Source organism: Aegilops tauschii, chromosome 2 (genome assembly GCF_002575655.3).
Source record: "Aegilops tauschii subsp. strangulata cultivar AL8/78 chromosome 2, Aet v6.0, whole genome shotgun sequence".
Lineage (NCBI taxonomy): Eukaryota > Viridiplantae > Streptophyta > Magnoliopsida > Poales > Poaceae > Aegilops > Aegilops tauschii.
Genome location: NC_053036.3, coordinates 158,404,040 through 158,424,522, shown reverse-complemented (window position 1 = coordinate 158,424,522; position 20,483 = coordinate 158,404,040).

Below are 20,483 nucleotides of genomic sequence, written 5' to 3'. Positions count from 1 at the left end.
ATGCAAATGCATGCATATTTATAACTATGACGCTTTCGAACGGGAGACACATATTGGTTACGCATACTGATAATTCAAGACACATATATATCTAGCTATCAAGTTTCATCGGAATAGATCAAATAATTAATGGGGGAGGAGGACATGTCATTTGTGCTCACCCACGAACGAAGGGGCAGAGCTCGTCAAACGCACGGCCAGGTCGTCGAACACCAAACCTCGCAGCGATGAAACAACTGCACATTTAAAACTACCCGATCAACACAATTATATATGATGTTTTTCATAACAAAATCGAAAGATATATGACCTAACTAATAATTCACAAATATATGACCCCGTCGGCTTCTGGAAGGCCAAAGAACACCTTTTCGGGACGTGTCGGGGGTCGGGGTGTCGTGTCGGTCTCGGGGTGCCGTGTCGGGGTCGGGGTTGGGGTCTCGGGGTCGGGGTGTCGGGTCGGGGTGTCAGGTCGGGGTGCCGGGTCGGGGTCGGTGTGCCGTGTCGGTGTCGGGGTCGGGGTGTCGGGTCAGGCTCGGGGTCGGGGTGTCGGGGTCGGGGTCCGGGTCGGGGTATCGTGCTCGGGGTCTCGGGGTCGGGGTGCCGGGTCGGGGTCGGGGTGCCGTGTCGGTGTCGGGGTCGGGGTGTCGGGTCAGGCTCGGGGTCGGGGTGTCTTGTCGGGGTGCCGGGTCGGGGTCGGGGTGCCGTGTCGGTGTCGGGGTCGGGGTGTCGGGTCAGGCTCGGGGTCGGGGTCTCAGGGTCGGGGTGTCGGGTCGGGGTGCCGGGTCGGGGTGTCGGGTCGGGGTGCCGTCTCGGGGTCGGGGTGCCGGGTCGGGGTCGGGGTGTCGGGGTGTCGGGTCAGGCTCGGGGTCGGGGTGTCGGGGTCGGGGTCGGGATGTCGGGGTCGGGGTCGGGGTCGGGGTGCCGTGTCGGTGTCGGGGTCGGGGTGTCGGGTCAGGCTCGGGGTCGGGGTGTCGGGGTCGGGGTCTAGGGGTCGGGGTGTCGTGTCGGGGTGCCGCGTCGGGGTCGGGGTGCCGTGTCGGGTCGGGGTTTTTTTCCTCTTTTTTCCTTTTCTTCTTCTTCCTATTCTTCCTTTTCTTCCTCTTCTTCTTTTTTCTTCTCCTCCTCCTCTTGTTCTTCTTCCTTTCCTTTTTCCTCTTCTTCTTCTCCTCCTCTCCTCTTTTTTCTTCTTCTTCTTCCTCTTCTTCTTTTTTCTTCTCCTCCTCCTCTTCTTCTTCTTCCTTTCCTTTTTCCTCTTCTTCTTCTCCTCCTCTCCTCTTTTTCTCTTCTTCTTCTTCTTCCTCTTCTTCTTTTTTCTTCTACAACCTAAACCTAAAACTAAACCTAAACCTAAAACTAAACCTAAAACTACAACTAAAACTAAATCTAAACTAAAACTAAAACTAAAAAGGAAAAAAAAGAAAAAAAAGAAAAAAAAAACTAAAAAATGGGGGCCTCACCTGGGGGGTGGAGGAGGCCGGTGGAGGAGGGGGCGGGGCGGTGGAGGAGGCGGCCTGGGGGCGGCGGCGAGCCGGGGCGGCGTGGGCGACGGGGCGGCGGGGGGCGGGGGGCGCGGGGGGCGCGGGGCGGCGGGGGGGGCCGGGGGCGGCGGGGGGCCGGGGCGGTGAGGGCAACGGGGCCCCGGGGCGGCGGCGAGCCGGGGCGGCGGGGGCGACGGGGCGGCGGGGGCGCGGGGGCGGGGGGCGCGGGGGGCGCGGGGCGGCGGTGGGCCGGGGGCGGCGGGGGGCCGGGGCGGTGAGGGCGACGGGGCCCCGGGGCGGCGGCGAGCCGGGGCGGCGGGGGCGACGGGGCGGCGGCGGCGCGCGGCGGGCGGCGGCGTGGGAGGAGAGAAACGGCGGCGTGGGAGGGAGAGGGAAGAAGCGAGTAACGGGCGGGGGTACGGGCCGTTAGGTAGTAGGCTCTTTGCCGTCCGCCCCCCTTTGCCGTCCGCTTTTTTGCCTCTTTGCCGTCCGCTAGCGGACGGCAAAGAGGTGGCCCGTTAAGTTTTTCAAAAACGGGCGGGGGGTGGGGGCCACCACACTCTTTGCCGTCCGCCAGCGGACGGCAAAGATTCTTTGCCGTCAGCTGGCCGACGGCAAAGAGCTGGCGGACGGCAAAGAGCTTCTTTGCCGTCTGCTTTTGGGTAGCTGATGGCAAAGAGCTGGCGGACGGCAAAGAGCTTCTTTGCCGTCAGCTAGCAGACGGCAAAGAGCTGGCAGATGGCAAATTAGCTGATTCCAGTAGTGATGGCGCCCCGAAGATGGAGATCAAAAGGAGCAAAATGATATTGGCCATATCATGTCACTATTTGATTGCATGTGATGTTTATCATGTTTTAGATCTTATTTGCTTAGAATGACGGTAGCATAAATAAGATGATCCCTCGCTGAAATTTCAAGAAAGTGTTCCCCCTAACTGTGCACCGTTGTGAAGGTTCGTTGTTCCAAAGCACCACGTGATGGTCGGGTGTGATAGTTTCTAACGTTCGCATACAACGGGTGTAAGCCAGATTTATACATGCAATACACTTAGGTTGACTTGACGAGCCTAGCATGTACAGACATGGCCTCGGAACACAAGAGACCGAAAGGTCAAACATGTGTCGTATAGTAGATACGATCAACATGAAGATGTTCACCGATGATGACTAGTCCGTCTCACGTGATGATCGGACACGGCCTAGTTGACTCGGATCATGTATCACTTAGATGACTAGAGGGATGTCTGTCTGAGTGGGAGTTCGCTAATAATTTGATTAGATGAACTTAATTATCATGAACTTAGTCTAAAAACCTTTACAATATGTCTTGTAGATCAAATGGCCCACGCTAATGTTGCCCTCAACTTCAACGCGTTCCTAGAGAAAACCAAGCTGAAAGACGATGGTAGCAACTACACGGACTGGGTCCGTAACCTGAGGATTATCCTCATAGCTGCCAAGAAAGCATATGTCCTTGAAGCACCGCTAGGTGATGCACCTGTTTTCCTAGCAACTCAAGACGTTCTGAACGCCTGGCAGTCACGTAGTGATGATTACTCCCTGGTTCAGTGCGGCATGCTTTACAGCTTAGAACCGGGGCTCCAAAAGCGTTTTGAGCAGCACGGAGCATATGAGATGTTCCAAGAGCTGAAAATGGTTTTCCAAGCTCATGCCCGGGTCGAGAGATATGAAGTCTCCGACAAGTTCTACAGTTGTAAGATGGAGGAGAATAGTTCTGTCAGCGAACACATACTCAAAATGTCTGGGTTGCACAACCGCTTGTCTCAGCTGGGAGTTAATCTCCCGGATGACGCGGTCGTTGATAGAATCCTTCAGTCGCTCCCACCTAGCTACAAGAGCTTTGTGATGAACTTCAATATGCAGGGGATGGAAAAGACCATTCCTGAGGTATATTCAATGTTGAAATCAGCGGAGGTGGAGATCAAAAAGGAACATGAAGTGTTGATGGTGAATAAAACCACTAAGTTCAAGAAAGGCAAGGGTAAGAAGAACTTCAAGAAGGACGGCAAGGGAGTTGCCGTGCCCGGTAAGCAAGCTGCCGAGAAGAAGACAAAGAATGGACCCAAGCCTGAGACTGAGTGCTTTTATTGCAAGGGAAACGGTCACTGGAAGCGGAACTGCCCCAAGTACTTAGCGGATAAGAAGGCCGGCAATACCAAAGGTATATGTGATATACATGTTATAGATGTGTACCTAACCAGCGCTCGTAGTAGCTCCTGGGTATTTGATACCGGTGCGGTTGCTCATATTTGTAACTCAAAGCAGGAGCTGCGGAATAAGCGGAAACTGGCGAAGGACGAGGTGACGATGCGCGTCGGGAATGGTTCCAAGGTCGATGTGATCGCCGTCGGCACGCTACCTCTACATTTACCTACGGGACTAGTTTTAAACCTCAATAATTGTTATTTAGTGCCAGCTTTGAGCATGAACATTGTATCTGGATCTCGTTTAATGCGAGATGGCTACTCATTTAAATCCGAGAATAATGTTGTTCTATTTATATGAGAGATATGTTTTATGGTCATGCCCCGCTGGTCAATGGTTTATTCTTAATGAATCTCGAACATGATGTTACACATATTCATAGTGTGAATGCCAAGAAATGTAAGGTTGATAATGATAGTCCCACATACTTGTGGCACTGCCGCCTTGGTCACATTGGTGTCAAGCGCATGAAGAAGCTCCATGCAGATGGACTTTTGGAGTCTCTTGATTACGAATCATTTGACACGTGCGAACCATGCCTCATGGGTAAGATGACCAAGACTCCGTTCTCCGGAACAATGGAGCGAGCAACCAACTTATTGGAAATCATACATACCGATGTGTGCAGTCCAATGAGTGTTGAGGCTCGCGGTGGCTATCGTTATGTTCTCACTCTCACTGATGACTTGAGTGGATATGGGTATGTTTACCTAATGAAACACAAGTCTGAGACCTTTGAAAAGTTCAAGGAATTTCAGAGTGAGGTTGAGAATCAACATGACAGGAAAATAAAGTTCTTACGATCAGATCGTGGAGGGGAATATTTAAGTCATGAATTTGGCACACACTTAAGGAAATGTGGAATCGTTTCACAACTCACGCCGCCTGGAACACCTCAGCGAAATGGTGTGTCCGAACGTCGTAATCGCACTCTATTGGATATGGTGCGATCTATGATGTCTCTTACCGATCTACCGCTCTCATTTTGGGGCTATGCTTTAGAGACTGCCGCATTCACTTTAAATAGGGCTCCGTCGAAATCCGTTGAGACGACACCGTATGAATTATGGTTTGGAAAGAAACCTAAGCTGTCGTTTCTTAAAGTTTGGGGATGCGATGCTTATGTCAAGAAACTTCAACCTGAAAAGCTCGAACCCAAGTCGGAAAAATGCGTCTTCATAGGATACCCTAAGGAAACCAAGTTGCCAAGAACGGGTCCTTTCTGGAGAAAGAGTTTCTCTCGAAAGAAGTAAGTGGGAGGAAAGTGGAACTTGATGAGATGACCCCTCTCGAACCAGAAAGTAGCGCAGCACAAGAAAATGTTTCTGTGGTGCCTGCACCGACTAGAGAGGAAGTTAATGATGACGATCATGATCAAGTTACCACTGAACTTCGTAGGTCCATAAGGACACGTTCCGCACTAGAGTGGTACGGCAACCCTGTCCCGGAAATCATGTTGTTGGACAACGGTGAACCTTCGAACTATGAAGAAGCAATGGCGGGTCCAGATTCCAACAAATGGCTTGAAGTCATGCAATCCGAGATAGGATCCATGTATGAAAACAAAGTATGGACTTTGACAGACTTGCCCGATGATCGGCGAGCGATAGAAAATAAATGGATCTTTAAGAAGAAGACGGACATAGATGGAAATGTTACCATCTATAAAGCTCGACTTGTCGCTAAGGGTTATCGACAAGTACAAGGAGTTGACTACGATGAGACCTTCTCACCTGTAGCGAAGCTGAAGTCCATCCGAATCATGTTAGGAATTGCCGCATTCTACGATTATGAAATATGGCAAATGGACGTCAAAACGGCATTCCTTAACGGCTTCCTTAAGGAAGAATTGTATATGATGCAGCCGGAAGGTTTTGTCGATCCTAAGAATGCTGACAAAGTATGCAAGCTCCAGCGCTCAATCTATGGGCTGGTGCAGGCATCTCGGAGTTGGAACATTCGCTTTGATGAAATGATCAAAGCATTTGGGTTTACGCAGACTTATGGAGAAGCCTGTGTTTACAAGGAAGTGAGTGGGAGATCTGTAGCATTTCTCTTATTATATGTGGATGACATACTATTGATGGGAAATGATATAGAATTCTTGGAAAGTATAAAGGCCTATTTGAATAAGTGTTTTTCAATGAAGGACCTTGGAGAAGCTGCTTACATATTAGGCATCAAGATCTATAGAGATAGATCGAGACGCCTCATAGGTCTTTCACAAAGCACATACCTTGACAAGATATTGAAGAAGTTCAATATGGATCAGTCCAAGAAGGGGTTCTTGCCTATATTGCAAGGAGTGAGATTGAGCACGGCTTAATGCCCGACCACGGCAGAAGATAGAGAAAAGATGAGTGTCGTCCCCTATGCCTCGGCCATAGGGTCTATCATGTATGCCATGCTGTGTACCAGACCTGATGTAAACCTTGCCGTAAGTTTGGTAGGAAGGTACCAAAGTAATCCCGGCATGGAACACTGGACAGCGGTCAAGAACATCCTGAAGTACCTGAAAAGGACTAAGGATATGTTTCTCGTTTATGGAGGTGACGAAGAGCTCGTCGTAAAGGGTTATGTCGATGCTAACTTCGACACAGATCTGGATGACTCTAAGTCACAAACCGGATACGTGTATATTTTGAATGGTGGGGCAGTCAGCTGGTGTAGTTGCAAGCAAAGCGTCGTGGCGGGATCTACATGTGAAGCAGAGTACATGGCAGCCTCGGAGGCAGCACATGAAGCAATCTGGATGAAGGAGTTCATTGCCGACCTAGGAGTTATTCCCAATGCATCGGGGCCGATGACTCTCTTCTGTGACAACACTGGAGCTATTGCCCTTGCCAAGGAGCCCAGGTTTCACAAGAAGACCAGGCACATCAAGCGTTGCTTCAACTACATTCGTGAAAATGTTCAAAATGGAGACATAGATATTTGTTAAGTGCATACGGATTTGAATGTCGCAGATCCGTTGACTAAACCTCTTCCACGAACGAAACATGATCAACACCAGAACTCTATGGATGTACGATTCATCACAATGTAACTAGATTATTGACTCTAGTGCAAGTGGGAGACTGTTGGAAATATGCCCTAGAGGCAATAATAAAATGGTTATTATTATATTTCCTTGTTCATGATAATAGTCTATTGTTCATGCTTTAATTGTGTTATCCGGAAATCGTAATACATGTGTGAATACATAGACCATAACATGTCCCTAGTGAGCCTCTAGTTGACTAGCTCGTTGATCAATAGATGGTTACGGTTTCCTGACCATGGACATTGGATGTCATTGATAACGGGATCACATCATTAGGAGAATGATGTGATGGACAAGACCCAATCCTAAGCATAGCACTAGATCGTGTAGTTCATTTGCTAAAGCTTTTCTAATGTCAAGTATCATTTCCTTAGACCATGAGATCGTGCAACTCCCGGATACCGTAGGAATTCTTTGGGTGTACCAAACGTCACAACATAACTGGGTGGCTATAAAGGTGCACTACAGGTATCTCCGAAAGTGTCTGTTGGGTTGGCTCGGATCGAGACTGGGATTTGTCATTCCGTATGACGGAGAGGTATCTCTGGGCCCACTCGGTATTGCATCATCATAATGAGCTCAATGTGACTAAGTAGTTAGTCACAGGATCATGCATTACGGAACGAGTAAAGTGACTTGCCGGTAACGAGATTGAACGAGGTATTGGAATACCGACGATCAAATCTTGGGCAAGTAAAGTACCGATTGACAAAGGGAATTGTATACGGGATTGCTTGAATCCTCGACATCGTGGTTCATCCGATGAGATCATCGTGGAACATGTGGGAGCCAACATGGGTATCCAGATCCCGCTATTGGTTATTGGCTAGAGAGGTGTCTCGGTCATGTCTGCATGATTCCCGAACCCGTACGGTCTACACACTTAAGGTTCGATGACGCTAGGCTTATAAGGAAGGTTTGTATGTGATTACCGAATGTTGTTCGGAGTCCCGGATGAGATCCCGGACATCACGAGGAGTTCCGGAATGGTCCGGAGGTAAAGATTTATATATGGGAAGTCACCATACGGTCACCGGAAATATTCGGGGTATACCGGTATTGTACCGGGACCACCGGAGGGGTTCCGGGAGGGTCCACCTGCCCCGGAGGGCCTTATGGGCTGTAGGTGGAAGGGAACCAGCCCTTAGTGGGCTGGGCGCCAACCCCCCTAGGGCCCATGCGCCTAGGGTTTGGAGGAATCCTAAAGGGGGGGCGCCCCCCTTGCTTGGGGGGCAAGCTCCCTCCCCCCTTGGCCGCCGCCCCCCTCTAGATCTCATCTAGAGGTGATGGCCCCCTTCCCCCTTCTCCCTATAAATAGAGGGGTGAGGGGAGGGCTGCAGCACCACATCCAAGGCGCAGCCCCTCCCCTCCCCAACACCTCTCCTCCTCCGCGTGTGCTTGTCGAAGCCCTGCCGTAGAACTGTCACTCCACCACCACCACGCCGTCGTCCTACTGTTGGAGCCTTCTTCCTCAACCTCTCCCTCATCCTTGCTGGATCAAGGTGTGGGAGACGTCACCGCTCCGTACGTGTGTTGAACACGGAGGTGCCGTCCGTTCGGCGCTTGGATCATCGGTGATTTGGATCACGACGAGTACGACTCCATCAACCCTGTTCTCTTGAACGCTTCCGCTTGCGATCTACAAGGGTATGTAGATGCACTCCTCCCCTCTCGTTGCTAGTAAACTCCATAGATTGATCTTGGTGATGCGTAGGAAATTTTAATTTCTGCTACGATCCCCAACAGGATGTCACTAGGGAGAACCGCTTCCGCTCCATAAACCATGAAGAAAGGTGTGTAACCCGTGGATCTGTTGGGTGTGGTATTGATGCTCCACAGTACAGAAGGTAACTCTTCCACCCAACAACCCGGCGTCCGCTGCAAAGGAACCATAAGCCGGGGTTTGATGCCTATTAGATTTCTTGATTGGCTCGCTCCGCTTGACCGTTAGACTGGGGGTGGGCCACTGATGATACGTCAAGCCGGATGTGCTCACGTTGACAGAACTCCTCCATAGCTCCTTTGGACAAATTTGTACCATTATCAGTTATAATGCTATGTGGAAAGCCAAACCGGAAAATCACCTTCTTGAGGAATTGAACCGCCGTAGCTGCATCACATTTACTGACTAGCTCCGCCTCCACCCACTTAGTGAACTTATCAACTGCCACCAAGAGGTGGGTCTTCTTGTCCTTGGACCTCTTAAAGGGCCCAACCATATCCAGACCCAAGTTGCAAATGGCCAAGTGATTGGAATCATCCTCAATTCTTGAGCTGGTACATGAGCACGTTGTGAGAATTTTTGACATCCATCACACCTTTTGACCAAGTCCTCGGCATCAGCATGAGCCATCAACCAATAGAAACCGTGACGAAACGCCTTGGCTACCAGAGATTTTGAACCGGCGTGGTGACCACAATCTCCTTCGTGGATCTCACGCAAAATTTCACGGCTTTCTTCAGGAGATACACAATGTTGAAATGCCCCTGTCACACTGAAATGATGTAACTCTCCATTGATAATAGTCATGGACTTGGACTGCCGGATTATCTGCCTGGCCGAAGTTTCATCTTCCGGTAACTCGCCCCGGTTCATATACGCCAAATATGGAACCGTCCAATCCGGGATAACATGAAGAGCCGCCACCAATTGAGCCTCTGGATCAGGAACAGCACATCCAGGAAGACGTTGGGTGGAACCAGTTTACGTTGGGAACCCAAACGGCTTAAAGCGTCCGTCGCTTCATTCTTTCGCCGGTCCACATGATCGACCTGATAACCTTTGAAGTGACCTGCAACAATATCCACCTCTCGTCGATATGCCGCCATGAGTGGGTCCTTGGAATCCCAAGTACCGGACACTTGTTGAGCCACCAGGTCCGAGTCACCAAACCACTTAACTCGGCTTAGATTCATCTCTTTAGCCATTCGAAGACCATGAAGTAAAGCCTCATATTCAGCTGCATTGTTAGTGCAAGGGAACATTAAACGGAGAACATAACGAAACTTATCACCTCGTGGGGAAGTTAATACGACTCCAGCCCCCAAGCCTTCCAATTGCCTGGATCCATCAAAATGAATAGTCCAATAAGTATGACCCGGCTTCTCTTCTGGCGCCTGTAATTCTGTCCAATCATTGATGAAATCTACCATTGCCTGAGATTTGATCGCCATCCGTGGCATATACTTCAACCCATGAGGCCCAAGATCAATAGCCCACTTGGCAATCCGGCCAGTCGCTTCCCTGTTCTGGATTATATCCCCCAAAGGAGCATAACTGACCACAGTGATGGGATGACCCCGGAAATATTGCTTAAGCTTTCGGCTCGCCATAAAAACTCCATACACCAGCTTCTGCCAATGCGGGTATCTTTGTTTGGACTCAATAAGTACCTCACTGATATAATAAACCGGCCGTTGAACCGGATACTCCTTTCCGGCCTCCTTGCGCTCCACCACAATAGCCACACTGACAGCCCGGGCATTAGCAGCCACATATAGCAGCAAAGGCTCTTTATCAACAGGAGCAGCAAGGAAGGCGGTTCGGCCAGCTGGCGCTTTAAGTCTTCAAATGCTTCATTGGCGGCATCGCTCCAGACGAAATTATCCGTCTTCTTCAGCATCTGATATAAGGGGATAGCCTTCTCCCCAAGGCGGCTGATAAACCGGCTCAACACGGCAATCCGGCCTGCCAGGCGTTGAACATCGTTGATACACTTCGGTTTAGCCAAACAAGTTATAGCCTTGATCTTTTCCGGATTAGCTTCAATGCCCCTGTTAGACTCCAAAAAACCCAAGAGTTTGCCTGCCGGTACACCAAAAACACACTTGGCCAGATTAAGCATCATTTTATAAACCCGGAGGTTATCAAATGTCTCCTTCAAGTCATCAATCAATGTCTCCTCCTTTCTGAATTTCACCACAATATCATCCACATAGGCATGAACATTGCGGGCGATCTGATTATGAAGACAATTCTGCACACACCGCTGATAAGTTGCCTGGGCACTCTTGAGCCCAAAGGGCATAGACACATAGCAGAAGGCTCCAAAGGGAGTTATGAAGGTTGTCTTCTCCTGGACCTTAACTGCCATTTTGATCTGATGGTAACCAGAATACGCGTCCAGAAAGCTCAAACGCTCGCAACCCGCCGTAGCATCAATGATTTGATCAATACGAGGGAGGGCAAAAGGATCTGCTGGACAAGCCTTGTTGAGATCTGTGTAGTCCACACACATATGCCAAGTGCCGTTCTTCTTGAGTACCAGCACCGGATTAGCCAACCACTCAGGACGAAACACTTCAATGATAAACCCAATCGCCAAGAGCCTGGCAACTTCCTCACCAATAGCCTTGCGCCTTTCTTCATTGAACTGGCCAAGAAATTGCTTGACCGGTTTATACTTGGGATCAACATTGAGAGTGTGCTCAGCGAGTTCTCTCGGTGCACCTGGCATGTCAGAAGGCTTCCACACAAAGATGTCCCGATTCTCACAGATGAACTCGATGAGCGCGCTTTCCTATTTCAGATCCAAATTAGTGCTGATGCTAAACGGCTTGGATGAATCGCCAGGAACGAAATCAACAAGCTTAGTCTCATCAGCCGATTTAAACTTCAGGGCCGGATCATGCTCTGTAGTTGGTTTCTTCAATGAAGTCATATCTGCCGAATCAATATTATCCTTGTAAAACTTCAACTCTTCTGTTGCACAAACTGACTCAGCATAAGCCGCATCACCTTCTTCACGTTCAAAAGCGATCTTGCGGCTCCCATGCACTATTATAGTTCCCTTGTGAACCGGCATCTTGAGTTGCAGATAGACATAACAGGGCCTTGCCATGAACTTAGCATAAGCCGGCCGTCCAAACAGGGCATGTACGGGCTTTTGATCTTCACCGCTTCAAAGGTCAATGTCTCTGATCTTGAATCATTCTCATCTCCAAAGGCCACCTCCAGAGCTATCTTACCAACAGGATATGCCGATTTACCAGGCACTACACCATGGAAGACCGTATTGGACGGTTTAAGATTTTTATCTGATAACACCATGCGACGGAAGGTTTCATAATAAAGAATAGTGATACTACTCCCCCCGTCCATCAGTACCTTAGTGAACTTATAACCTCCAACCTGAGGCACCACCACCAATGCCAGATGACCCGGATTATCAACCCGGGGTGGATGATCCTCTCTACTCCACACGATCGGCTGCTCAGACCAGCGCAAGTAACGGGGCACCGCCGGTTCCACGGAATTCACTGCCCTTTTATGAAGCTTCTGATCGCGCTTGCACAGGCTAGTGGTGAAGACATGATACTGCCCACTATTCAACTGCTTCGGGTTGCTCTGATAACCCGACTGCTGCTGTTGCTGCTGATTGCCCTGATGATTATAACCACCTTGGTTGCCCTTATTGCCCTGATTGTTATTTCTGCTCTGATTACCGTGAAAACCTGAACTGGAACTGCCTCCGCCGTAACCCGGGCCATGAGATCCGGGGCCTGAACCGCCGCCCGGTCCATGATCATACCGAAAAAATCGGAATTTTTGAACTCCTGCATGATATAACAATCCTTCCAGAGGTGCCTAGCCGGTTTGTCCTGCGACCCATGCTTTGGGCAAGGCTGGTTTAACAGATAAGACAGGCGCTCCGGATTAGGACTTGGCCCTCGACCACGCCGGGGCGGTTTACCTTTACGCCGCTGGCCCTTGTCCTACGCGTTGGTATTAGCCACAAAGTCTAAACTGTTATCCGCTTTATGCTTACCGCTGTTTCCATGACCCGTCGGGTTATGCTGCCGCCCCTTGATGTTGCTGCTCTTCTTTCCCTTCCCTATCTTGTCATCGTCTGACTCGGGGTCCTTGGTACTATCAGAGTCAGCATACTTCACCAGAGCAGCCATGAGAGTCCCCATGTCATTGCAGTGACGTTTGAGTCCTCCCAACTTCAACTTCAGAGGTGCAAACCGGCAATTGCCTTCCAATGTTAAAACTGCTGTATCAGCGTTGATGCGGTCCGATGAATGCAAAATCTTCGAAACCCAGCGCACCCAACGGGTTGTTGATTCTCCTTCCTCCTGGACACAGGCAGCTAAGTCCACAATTGACATGGGCTTCTTGCATGTATCCTTGAAATTCTGGATAAACCGGGCCCTTAATTCGGCCCATGACCCAATGGAGTTAGCCGGCAAGTTCTTCAGCCAAGTGCGGGCCGTCCCCTCCAGCATCATGGTGAAGTATTTAGCACACGCCGCATCGTCCACGTCCAGCATCTCCATTTCCATCTCATAGCTTTCAACCCATGACTCGACGGATAAATCGACGGTGTAATTCGGCACTTTACGTGGGCCCTTGAAATCCTTGGGCAGGCGCACGTTGCGCAGCGCTGGGACGAGACACGGTACTCCCAAAGAACTGGAAGTAACCCCTGATTCCACAGACATGGTTGGACGAACCGGAGTAAGTTGGCGGGCTTCATGCTGCGCCGCTAACTCGGCCTCTCGACGTACCCTAGCACGATCCACCACATCCTGAGGATCACCACCGCCGCCCGCCGGGTTATGGCTACGAGGCGGATTACGGTTTCGCGCACTGCTTGACACGGCCGGTTCATCCATATGGCTGCTGTAACTCCGGCTTGGGCGGGGAGTAGAATGGATCCTCTCAAGGCTATATGAATAAGCCTGCTGCTGAGTTAAAGCTGTCTGAAGGAGCTCCCTAGCCCATCGCGTCTCGACCGCTACCGGGGACTCGCCTTCGATCGGGAGATCCGCCAATCGCGAAGTGGCAGCGACAATGTTATCCATCGGGTTAGAGTAATGACCCAATGGTGTTGGGACGTGCTGTGACAAAACGTTGTTCTGACGAGGTGGATCAGTCGGTCGTGGCTGAACCGGCGCTCCCGTTCCAGGTGCCTCTGCCTGGTTTACCGCTGGCGGATTACTGGTCCCCGCTCCTGGGGTATTAAAGAGGTTCCTGGCCTCATAAACCGGCGGTAGGTGAGACCGGTATCTTCTCTTCATGACATCATTTGATGCGCTCTGATCCAACATAAGCCGGTAAGCCTGTGCATCCAATGCGGCCCGTTCCGCAGCCATCCTGGTATCCTCAGCTTCCAGGTCGGCCTTGGCCTGAGTTATCTGATCTTTCACCTTCGCGATTTCCGCATTATAATCATCTTTTTTTGCCGGATTAACCTCCGCCATTAGGGTTGCCAAAGCGTCAAATAAATCGGATAAAACTTGAGCCGGCGGTCGCACGGGGCCTCCTGCCCCAGCCGCTGTCACTGCTGCTGGCCCGGAAACCATCGTCGCTGTGGTCGAAGAGTGGAGCGCCGGCTGCATACCGGCCATGAAGATCGCAACCCGGTTTGGCGGATCAAAGGGGTTCGGAATACTGTCGCCATCGGAACAGCCCTCAATCCGGCCATCTTGCAACTGGTACAATTGTTGGGGATCGTAGCAGAATTTTAAAATTTCCTACGCATCACCAAGATCCATCTATGGAGTATACTAGCAACGAGGGGAAAGGAGTGCATCTACATACCCTTGTAGATCGCGAGCGGAAGCGTTCTAATGAACGGGGTTGATGGAGTCGTACTCGCCGTGATCCAAATCACCGATGACCGAGTGCCGAACGGACGGCACCTCCGCGTTCAACACACGTACGGAGCAGCGACGTCTCCTCCTTATTGATCCAGCAAGGGGGAAGGAGAGGTTGATGGAGATCCAGCAGCACGACGGCGTGGTGGTGGATGTAGCGGGGATCTCGGCAGGGCTTCGCCAAGCTTGTGCGAGAGGGAAAGGTGTTGCAGGGGGAGAGGGAGGCGCCAGGGGCTGTGGTACTGCTGCCCTCCCTCCCCCCACTATATATAGGCCCCCTGGAGGGGGGGCGCCGGCCCTGGAACCCACCTATGGGGGGGGCGGCCAAGGGGGGGAAACTTCCCCCCCAAGTCAAGTGGGGCGCCCCCCCACCCCAGGGTTTCCAACCCTAGGCGCAGGGGGGAGGCCCATGGGGGGCGCCCCAGCCCACTAAGGGCTAGTTCCCTTCCCACTTCAGCCCATGGGGCCCTCCGGGATAGGTGGCCCCACCCGGTGGACCCCCGGGACCCTTCCGGTGGTCCGGGTACAATACCGATAACCCCCGAAACTTTCCCGGTGGCCAAAACTGGACTTCCTATATATAATTCTTCACCTCCGGACCATTCCGGAACTCCTCGTGACGTCCGGGATCTCATCCGGGACTCCTAACAACTTTCGGGTTTCCGCATACTCATATCTCTACAACCCTAGCGTCACCGAACCTTAAGTGTGTAGACCTTACGGGTTCGGGAGACATGCAGACATGACCGAGACGCCTCTCCGGTCAATAACCAACAGCGGGATCTGGATACCCATGTTGGCTCCCACATGTTCCACGATGATCTCATCGGATGAACCACGATGTCGACGATTCAATCAATCCCGTATACAATTCCCTTTGTCAATCGGTATGTTACTTGCCCGAGATTCGATCGTCGGTATCCCAATACCTTGTTCAATCTCGTTACCGGCAAGTCTCTTTACTCGTACCGTAATGCATGATCCCGTGGCTAACTCCTTAGTCACATTGAGCTCATTATGATGATGCATTACCGAGTGGGCCCAGAGATACCTCTCCGTCATACGGAGTGACAAATCCCAGTCTCGATCCGTGCCAACTCAACAGACACTTTCAGAGATACCCGTAGTGTACATTTATAGTCACCCAGTTACGTTGTGACATTTGGCACACCCAAAGCACTCCTATGGCACCCGGGAGTTGCACGGTCTCATGGTCTAAGGAAAAGATACTTGACATTGGAAAAAGCTCTAGCAAACGAACTACACGATCTTTTGTGCTATGCTTAGGATTGGGCCTTCATTCTCCTAATGATGTGATCCCGTTATCAATGACATCCAATGTCCATAGTCAGGAAACCCATGACTATCTGTTGATCAACGAGCTAGTCAACTAGAGGCTTACTAGGGACATGTTGTGGTCTATGCATTCACACATGTATTACGATTTCCGGATAACACAATTATAGCATGAACAATAGACAATTATCATGAACAAAGAAATATAATAATAACCATTTATTATTGCCTCTAGGGCATATTTCCAACAGTCTCCCACTTGCACTAGAGTCAATAATCTACTTACATTGTGATGAAGCGAACACCCATAGCGTTCTGGTGTTGATCATGTTTTGCTCTAGGGAGAGGTTTAGTCAACGGATCTGCTACATTCAGGTCCGTATGTACTTTACAAATATCTATGTCTCCATTCTAAACACTTTCACGAATGGAGTTGAAGCGACGCTTGATATGCCTGGTCTTCCTGTGAAACCTGGGCTCCTTGGCAAGGGCAATAGCTCCAGTGTTGTCACAGAAGAGAGTCATCGGGCCCGACGCATTGGGAATCACCCCTAGGTCGGTAATGAACTCCTTTATCCAGACTGCTTCCTGTGCTGCCTCTGAGGCCGCCATGTACTCTGCTTCACATGTAGATCCCGCCACGACGCTTTGCTTTGCAACTGCACCAGCTTACTGCCCCTCCATTCCAAATATACACGTATCCGGTTTGTGACTTCGAGTCATCCAGATCTGTGTCAAAGCTAGCATCGACGTAACCCTTTACGACGAGCTCTTCGTCTCCTCCATAAACGAGAAACATATCCTTAGTCCTCTTCAGGTACTTCAGGATATTCTTGACCGCTGGCCAGTGTTCCATGCCGGGATTACTTTGGTACCTTCCTACCAAACTTACGGCAAGGTTTACATCAGGTCTGGTACACAGCATGGCATACATAATAGACCCTATGGCCGAGGCATAGGGGATGACACTCATCTTTTCTCTATCTTCTGCCGTGGTCGGGCATTGAGCCGTGCTCAATTGCACACCTTGCAATACAGGCAAGAACCCCTTCTTGGACTGATCCATATTGAACTTCTTCAATATCTTGTCAAGGTACGTACTCTGTGAAAGACCAATGAGGCGTCTTGATCTATCTCTATAGATCTTGATGCCTAATATATAAGCAGCTTCTCCAAGGTCCTTCATTGAAAAACACTTATTCAAATAGGCCTTTATACTTTCCAAGAATTCTATATCATTTCCCATCAATAGTATGTCATCCACATATAATATGAGAAATGCTACAGAGCTCCCACTCACTTTCTTGTAAACACAGGCTTCTCCATAAGTCTGTGTAAACCCAAACGCTTTGATCATCTCATCAAAGCGAATGTTCCAACTCCGAGATGCTTGCACCAGCCCATAGATTGAGTGCTGGAGCTTGCATACTTTGTTAGCATTCTTAGGATCGACAAAACCTTCCGGCTGCATCATATACAATTCTTCCTTAAGGAAGCCGTTAAGGAATGCCGTTTTGACGTTCATTTGCCATATCTCATAATCATAGAATGCGGCAATTGCTAACATGATTCGGACGGACTTCAGCTTCGCTACGGGTGAGAAAGTCTCATCGTAGTCAACCCCTTGAACTTGTCGATAACCCTTAGCGACAAGTCGAGCCTTGTAGATGGTTACATTACCATCCGTGTCTGTCTTCTTCTTAAAGATCCATTTATTTTCTATGGCTCGCCAATCATCGGGCAAGTCAGTCAAAGTCCATACTTCGTTTTCATACATGGATCCTATCTCGGATTTCATGGCTTCTAGCCATTTGTCGGAATCCGGGCCTGCCATCGCTTCTTCATAATTCGAAGGTTCACCGTTGTCTAACAACATGATTTCCAGGATAGGGTTGCCGTACCACTCTGGTGCGGAACGTGTCCTTGTGGACCTACGAAGTTCAGCAGTAACTTGATCGGAAGCTTCATGATCATCATCATTAACTTCCTCCCCAGTTGGTGTAGGCACCACAGGAACATCTTCCCGCGCTGCGCTACTTTCCGGTTCGGAAGGGGTGACTATCACCTCATCAAGTTCCACTTTCCTCCCACTCATTTCTTTCGAGAGAAACTCTTTCTCGAGAAAGGACCCGTTCTTGGCAACGAAGATCTTGCCTTCGGATCTGAGGTAGAAGGTATACCCAATGGTTTCCTTAGGGTATCCTATGAAGATGCATTTTTCCGATTTGGGTTCGAGCTTTTCAGGTTGAAGTTTCTTGACATAAGCATCGCATCCCCAAACTTTTAGAAACGACAGCTTAGGTTTCTTCCCAAACCATAATTCATACGGTGTCGTCTCAACGGATTTCGACGGAGCCCTATTTAAAGTGAATGCGGCAGTCTCTAAAGCATAGCCCCAAAATGAGAGCGGTAGATCGGTAAGAGACATCATAGATCGCACCATATCCAATAGAGTGCGATTACGACATTCGGACACACCATTTCGCTGAGGTGTTCCAGGCGGCGTGAGTTGTGAAACTATTCCACATGTCCTTAAGTGTGTGCCAAATTCGTGACTTAAATATTCTCCTCCACGATCTGATCGTAAGAACTTTATTATCCTGTCACGTTGATTCTCAACCTCACTCTGAAATTCCTTGAACTTTTCAAAGGTTTCAGACTTGTGTTTCATTAGGTAGACATACCCATATCTACTTAAGTCATCAGTGAGAGTGAGAACATAACGATATCCTCCGCGAGCCTCAACACTCATTGGACCACACACATCGGTATGTATGATTTCCAATAAATTGGTTGCTCGCTCCATTGTTCCGGAGAACGGAGTCTTGGTCATCTTACCCATGAGGCATGGTTCGCACGTGTCAAATGATTCGTAATCAAGAGACTCCAAAAGTCCATCTGCATGGAGCTTCTTCATGCGCTTGACACCAATGTGACCAAGGCGGCAGTGCCACAAGTATGTGGGACTATCGTTATCAACTTTACATCTTTTGGTATTCACACTATGAATATGTGTAACATCACGTTCGAGATTCATCAAGAATAAACCATTGACCAGCGGGGCATGACCATAAAACATATCTCTCATATAAATAGAACAACCATTATTCTCGGATTTAAATGAGTAGCCATCTCGAATTAAACGAGATCCAGATACAATGTTCATGCTCAAAGCTGGCACTAAATAACAATTATTGCGGTTTAAAACTAATCCCGTAGGTAAATGCAGAGGCAGCGTGCCGACGGCGATCACATCGACCTTGGAACCATTCCCGACGCGCATCGTCACCTCGTCCTTCGCCAGTCTCCGCTTATTCCGCAGCTCCTATTTTGAGTTACAAATATGAGCAACCGCACCGGTATCAAATACCCAGGAGCTACTACGAGTACTGGTAAGGTACACATCAATTACATGTATATCACATATACCTTTGGTGTTGCCGGCCTTCTTGTCCGCTAAGTATTTGGGGCAGTTCCGCTTCCAGTGACCACTTCCCTTGCAATAAAAGCACTCAGTCTCAGGCTTGGGTCCATTCTTTGACTTCTTCCCGGCAACTGGCTTACCGGGCGCGGCAACTCCCTTGCCGTCCTTCTTGAAGTTCTTCTTACCCTTGCCCTTCTTGAACTTAGTGGTTTTATTCACCATCAACACTTGATGTTCCTTTCTGATCTCCACCTCCGCTGATTTCAGCATTGAATATACCTCAGGAATGGTCTTTTCCATCCCTTGCATATTGAAGTTCATCACAAAGCTCTTGTAGCTCGGTGGAAACGACTGAAGGATTCTGTCAATGACCGCGTCATCCGGGAGATTAACTCCTAGCTGAGACAAGCGGTTGTGTAACCCAGACATTCTGAGTATGTGCTCACTAACAGAACTATTTTCCTCCATTTTACAGCTGAAGAACTTGTCGGAGACTTCATATCTCTCGACCTGGGCATGAGCTTGGAAAACCATTTTCAGCTCTTCGAACATCTCATATGCTCCATGTTTCTCAAAACGCTTTTGGAGCCCCGGTTCTAAGCTGTAAAGCATGCCGCATTGAACGAGGGAGTAATCATCAGCACGTGATTGCCAAGCGTTCATAACGTCTTGGTTCTCTGGGAGTGGTGCTTCACCTAGCGGTGCTTCTAGGACATAATCTTTCTTGGCAGCTATGAGGATGATCCTCAGGTTCCGGACCCAGTCCGTATAGTTGCTGCCATCATCTTTCAGCTTGGTTTTCTCTAGGAACGCGTTGAAGTTGAGGACAACGTGGGCCATTTGATCTACAAGACATATTGTAAAGATTTTAGACTAAGTTCATGATAATTAAGTTCATCTAATCAAATTATTCAATGAACTCCCACTCAGATAGACATCCCTCCAGTCATCTAAGTGAAACATGATCCGAGTTAACTAGGCCGTGTCCAATCATCACATGAGACGGACTAGTCAAGATCGGTGAACATCTCCATGTTGATCGTATCTTCTATACGACTCATGCTCGACCTTTCGGTCTTCCGTGTTCCGAGGCCATGTCTGTACATGCTAGGCTCGTCAAGTCAAGCTAAGTGTATTGCGTGTGTTCCGAGGCCATGTTTGTACATGCTAGGCTCGTCAACACCCGTTGTATGCGACCGTTAGAATCTATCACACCCGATCATCACGTGGTGCTTCGAAACAACGAACCTTCGCAATGGTGCACAGTTAGGGGGAACACTTTCTTGAAATTATTATAAGGGATCATCTTACTTACTACCGTCGTTCTAAGCAAATAAGATGCAAAACATGATAAACATCACATGCAATCAAATAGTGACATGATATGGCCAATATCATTTTGCTCCTTTGAT